The sequence below is a fragment of the Canis lupus genome, unplaced genomic scaffold (assembly GCF_011100685.1).
Source record: "Canis lupus familiaris isolate Mischka breed German Shepherd unplaced genomic scaffold, alternate assembly UU_Cfam_GSD_1.0 chrUn_S1795H1992, whole genome shotgun sequence".
NCBI lineage: Eukaryota > Metazoa > Chordata > Mammalia > Carnivora > Canidae > Canis > Canis lupus.
The window spans coordinates 1-6,640 of record NW_023330651.1 but is presented as its reverse complement, the minus strand read 5'-3'; the positions used below and the strand labels follow the sequence as shown (position 1 = coordinate 6,640).

General features: G+C 34.2%; 1 pseudogene; it reads right to left on the bottom strand.

Moving 5' to 3' along the window:
- Positions 1 to 507: 507 nt before the first annotated feature.
- On the bottom strand, positions 508 to 1,465 carry LOC119878665 (annotated as a pseudogene).
- Positions 1,466 to 6,640: the final 5,175 nt, after the last annotated feature.

Sequence of the window (6,640 nt, the reverse complement as noted above, 5' to 3'; positions counted from 1 at the left end):
AAGAGTGGTACAAAGAACATCCTATACCCTTTACCTAGACTCTTTGTTGTTAACACTGTACCTACTCTGCTTTATCACTTTTCTGTCAATCTGAATTTCTCTCTCTCTCCCTTCTGCCTTCCCTCCCTTTCTCTCTCCGTCTCTATCTCCTTTTCTCTCTTTTATTTGAGAAAATTTCTTACCTCCAAATGATCTTTATCCTGTAAATAATTCATTATATATTTAATGTAAGTATTCTTCTATATAATAAGAGTACAGTTATAAACTTTAATTTTACCTCAAAATATTAGCATAGTACAATACATTTTGAATGGAGATTTAGAATCAAAGATAATTGTAGTACATTAGAGAAATTCGTTAAGTAGTTGTGAATATGATATAAGATACCATGGTATGAGGTCCCAAGAAATTTATTTATGTACTAAGGTATTCCCTAAAGAATCATTGGCATAAGATTCCTAAGTTCCAATGTGTAGAGAGAAGAAAAAAGAATAAAATATTAATTTTCTATTTTATAATTTCTTGAAAGACAGGTCCTACATTCACCATTTTCTTTAAAGCTTCTGTGACATCTTTATTCCTCAGACTATAGATTAAAGGGTTTAGCAATGGAGTAAGTATGGTATAAAAGACAGACACCATTATGTCTTTTTCAGGGGTGTGGTAAAAACTGGGAAGCATATAGTTGTAGACTCCAGCCCCATAAAAGAGAATGACCACCGTCATATGGGAGGAACACGTGGCAAAGGATTTCTGGCTTTTTGCTGAGTTTATCCTGTGAATGGTGAAAAGGATGAAAGAATAAGAGCTTGAAATGACTGCTACAGGGATAAGAAGCATGAGGACACAGCACAGGTACATGACTGTCTCATAGAGGGAAGTATCTGAGCAAGAAAGCTTCACTATGGCAGGGACTTCACAGAAGAAATGATGGATCTCTCGAGTTCTGCAGAAGGGGAAGGTCATGGTGATGGACGTGAGCATGAATCCATCCACAGATCCCAGAAACCAGCAGCCAGATGCCAGTAGAAGACACAATCTATGGTTCATGAGGACAGGGTAATGAAGAGGATGGCAGATGGCTACATAGCGATCATAAGCCATGGTGGCTAGAAGAAAACATTCTGAACCTCCTAGTGTTACATAGAGAAACATTTGCATCCCACATTCTAGGGTTGAGATCTTATTCATACTCAAAACCTGGTTCATAAGCATTTTGGGTACAGTGATGGAAATGTACATTACATCCATGAGAGACAACTGGCTGATGAAAAAACATGGGAGTGTGGAGGTGAGCATCAGAGTATATCAGAAATATCAGGAGAGAGTTTCCAGACAATACCAACAAGAAAACAATAAAAATGATCACACAGAGAAAAGTTGGGTGTTTTGACTGACTGAAAATTCCCACCAGGATGAAATCAGATTGTCCACTGTCACTGATCATCCAAGTTTTGTTGTCCATGAGGGTTCATCTAAGCCCAGTTCATCTAGACCTCAAGTTCACCAGTGAAAGCTTTGCAGGCAATGGATCACTCATGGAATACAAATACCTGAAATGATTTAAGAAATACTGAGAATTTTGTGTTTGTGCACACCTACTTGTGTAAAAAAGAGAAAGTCCTATGGGCCTATAGATTGAGGATTATTAATCAGAACTTATTGTGAATCTATCATAAAACTAAAAAATTACAACTGTGGGTCAGAATAATTGGTTATTAATATTGAAGTTGACACAATTCAGGTCATGACATTTCCTCATAACAGACAGTGTCATACATAAACATATATTGGGAATTTACAAAAGGTAAACTTTGTTGGGCTAGCGGGATCAAGGGGGATCAGGAGGCACCAACAAAATGGCAGTGGATCCTCTATCTTGTTATCCCTGCCTCAGAACTTTCCCACCACCAGCAGACTTCCCAAGGACATATTATCAGGGGAAGACAGGACCTATGCAGGAAATCTGAACCGTATCAGACCCCATATAAGGGCATAAGCAGTTATCGCCCCATACCAATTCCGCCACTAACATGCCTTAATACCTATCACCCCATACAGACACCAACCCTTACCCCTCCCCCTTAAAAAAGCCCACTTGTACTCCCCTGCACGTGACTTCCTGGCCCTGAGACTTTCCCAGCTTCACTCCTTTGCAGGGCCTCGGAACCTTGCCCAAGAGCGCGTCCCATTAAAAGCCTGTTTCTTCCAACTTTTGCCTGGCCTCTCTTTTCATTTCACTACCAATCGGATTAAACCTGACAAACTTAAGCCAACAAGTCAAATCATTGAATTATTGAAAAATAGATAAACAATATAATTCTACAGTTTTCATTATACAAGTCTAAATTGATTTAACATCAATGCTTTGTTTACCAACAAGAATATTTTTAAAATTCTTAGAGGTTTATTCCAGGTAAGAAAGATTTTGAAACTAAATTATACATAATATCAAATATTAGAGATTCTTTTACCCAGAGAAGCAAGCTTTCCTGTGAAGTTTTTGTGGTTTTGTAGAGTGAGGAATGCACCCAACCAAGAAAAAGTCAGGTTTCTCACACATGAATGAACTTTTGGAGACCTATGGGACTTTAGGTGAGATGTTTAGAATCTCAGCCCAAATGCAACCATAGACCCAACCCCCCTGCTCTTTACTCACTGTTTCTCTGTCCACTCTATGTAAAACCAAGATAAACAATTTTTTAGCTCAGCTGTAGTAAGGATTGAGGGAAAATAACAAAGTGATTAGAACATGACTAGTTACTGATAAACATGTATACTTTAGTCTAAAGTGTTCATACCAATGTTTAGTTATTGGGTAGGATCTATGTAAAAATAGCTGTGACCATTATTGTCTTATGGTGCAAGATGCATTACTTCATATGGTTTAGCATCTATTCATATATTTATATATTCATATATTTAAAATTTAGACTTCACAATTTCTGTAGTCCCAAACAACTTGAATAAGTGTGTATGTTTATTTTTATTTGCTTATTCCATACAAATATATATATAATTAAATAAATACATAAGTGAATAGGTGATATACATATATGTATATATAAATAAATATATCAGTTGTAATATAGATGTATCTGTTGTAATATATGTAAGCATATATATTACATATATAGCAATTAATTTCTCATGGAAACTGATATGCTGAGAAGACTATAGACTATGCTCATACTTATAGACTATGTCAGTAGGTGTGTTTAGTTTATTTTACTGTTTTTAAATGGTTCACTAAGATCAGCTTCCATCTGCTAATGAAAGTAGTATTTGATAAAAAGATAATTTTATTTTGCCGTGAGATCCACATTTGTTGGATATTTGTATTAAGTACTGAATATTTATATTAAGATGTCTAAATCGTTTGCAGTGTTACCTACTCCTTCAGCATTCTAGAGTATAGGATTATTGGCAAGGGCTTTTAAATTTTAGCATTAAAAAAATAAGGGATGCCTGGGTAGTTCAGTCAGTTGAGCGTTTGACTCTTGATTTCAACTCAGGTCATGATTTCAGGATCATGAGATTGAACCCCACATGGGGCTCTGCACTTAGCATGAAATCTGCTTGAGATTCTTTCTGTCCCTCTCCCTACTCACACTCCTTCTTTCTTAAAATAAATAAATGAAATCTTTAAAAAATAAAACAGGACCATCTTTGTGACTCAGTTTGTTAAGCATATATCTTTGGCTCAGTTCATGATCTCAGGGTCATGGGATTGAACCTCACCCCGGGCTCCCTGCTCAGTGGGGAATCTGCTTCTCCCTCTCCCTCTCCCCATGGCTTGTGCTTTCTCTTTTTGCTCACTGTTTCTCTCTCAAATAAATACATAAAATATTTTTTAAAATAAAATAAAAATATTTAATGTCAGAAAATTAAAAAGTTACAAAGATCATAATGTCTGTAAGAGAAAATATAGAAGAAATTTTTATTGTTTGTCTTAATAAAGGCCATATGTATTCTGTGTGTATTGCTTTTTGTAGTACTTTGTAGCTGTTTTAAAATTATACTTTAAAAAAAAAATAAAAAATACAATTATACTTTAAATGAGATTTATATATTTTTCTTAATAGAATGACTACCTCCTCCTTACAAGTAGCCAAGTTTAATTCTTCTTTATATTTTTCAACATGTAACTTAGGCATAACCACTGAAAAGCAAGATAGAGAATAAAAAATGGATTGGAGTTACAAACATCCCAGTGTTGCCTCATTTTCTTCTCAGCATATCAGTTTAAATGAGAAATTAATTGCTATGTGCATTAAAGTGATTATATTTGGGAAACAAAACAAAGTCTTATCTGGTAAATAATAGAGACATGTAAATTCAAAGTTTTTCTTCTGTTATTTAGATTTTAAGAGATTAATTTCAATTAGTGAATCACACTAAAGATTCACAGTTTGCTGAATGAATAAATGAAAAGCAGGAGGGTGTCTGGGTTTGCTGGTAAAGTCATTGATGTACTTTAATAAGTGGCGGTGATTGTGATCAAGCCACACTGAACAGTCTACTCAGAGCATCTGACAGAGGAAGTGCAGTCTGTACCATCAAGGGAGCTTTCCTGATTATTGGTTCTTACTCCTTTGTATCCAATTTGTTGAGTTTCATGAAAACAGTTTACTATTTAAGTTGGGGGATGACTAATTTATAATTTGAAGATTTATAATTTGAAGATTTATAATTTGAAGATATATAAATTGTTAAGGGAGTATCGTGTCTAAGAGTTACAAGCTGTAGATCCCACTACTGGTCTGAGACAAAGTCATCTTCAGCTTAGTTGTGTGATATTAGCTATATTCCCTAGGAGCCTGATTTAAAAAAAAAACTGTAAAAGATGAAATAAGATAAACAAACAAATAAATAAACAAACAAATAAATAAATAAATAGATAAATAGATAAATAAAGTCATGCAATTATGCTGAGTGAAATAAGTCAATTGGAGAAGGACAAACATTATATGTTCTCATTCATTTGGGGAATATAAATAATAGTGAAAGGGAATAGAAGGGAAAGGAGAAGAAATGTGTGGGAAATATCAGAAAGGGAGACAGAACATAAAGCCTTCTAACTCTGGGAAATGAACTAGGGGTGGTGGAAGGGGAGGAGGGCGGGGGGTGGGCGTGAATGGGTGACGGGCACTGAGGGGGCACTTGACGGGATGAGCACTGGGTGTTATTCTGTATGTTGGCAAATTGAACACCAATAAAAAACAAATTTATTATTAAAAAAATAAAAAAATAAATAAAAATAAAAATAAAAATAAAAAAACAATTTATAATTTGAGTTTTAGACAACCTGTTATAAGTTTAAGCAGAAAAACATAAATATAGTCAAGGTATTTGTTTTAGTGTTCTAACTACCAGAATTAATTCTCTTCAAATTGAAACCAGTTATTCTTCTGCAAAATTTAACTTTCTGGGAAAAAAATAATCCAACAATATAGGAAAAATGTATTCTGTTTTCTTCTATCAATAATTGGAAATCTCAAACCCACTTTCTAGTGTAATAGAATGCAATTGAGTACACAAGTGTTTTAAATTTCAGAAGGAAATCTGCATCTATGTTCTCATTAAGAATAATAGAGAAAACAGAGAAAATATTGTCAAGAACTAATAGAAAGACTAGAACAGAACAAGTCAAGGACCATAGCCACTGTTTTTCTCCTGCAGTTCTGCCCACCTTTCAGGTTGAATCCATCATCAGAAGACACTACGCACCTCTTCTATATTGGTAAATGAAGTTACCAATACACTGGGTTAAGTGTATAAAGTGTATAAAGAAAAGTGGCAAAGTGACATCATCCTCGGTTTTACTCTGCTGCTTAGAGGAGTGGATAAAAGATTCTGTTGATAAATCCGCTTGGGACTTTGAAGAATCATGCAATTAATACATCTAAATATGCTAATAGATATTGCAGTGGCATTTTTTATGCCCTTAAAATTATTAAATGTAATGTGCATCAAAGTCTTTACCAATATTAACAATGGCTTCAGATTTCATCATTGCTAATAAATTTCTATCTGTGAAATATATTAGTCTACAAAATATAGACTACAAAATATATTTTCACATATTTGTATATATATATCTTCACTAAACTTTTAGTCTTCAATAAAATTTGTAAAATTTTTCATTATTATCTTCATGAGTATAAAGTATGAAACTAGGTTCAATTTATGTAATAACAACACTAATCAGTACTGCAGTAGAGAATAAGTTGGAGTTTTTCACATCTCTTCTCAATATTTTTTTAATAATAAATTTATTTTTTGGTGTTCAATTTGCCAAATACAGAATAACACCAGTGCTCATCCCGTCAAGTGCCCTCTCAGTGCCGTCACCCATTCACCCCCACCCCCGCCCTCCTCCCCTTCCACCACCCTAGTTCGTTTCCCAGAGTTAGAAGTCTTCATGCTGTGTCTCCCTTTCTGATATTTCCTACCCATTTCTTCTCTCCTTCCCTTCTATTCCTTTTCACTATTATTTATATTCTCCAATGAATGAAACATATAATGTTTGTCCTTCTCCCATTGACTCATTTCTTAATCTTTTTAAATATTTTTAAGTTTCTATTTAAATTCCAGTTAGTTTCTACATTGCAATAGTAGTTTTTCAAGTGGACAATAT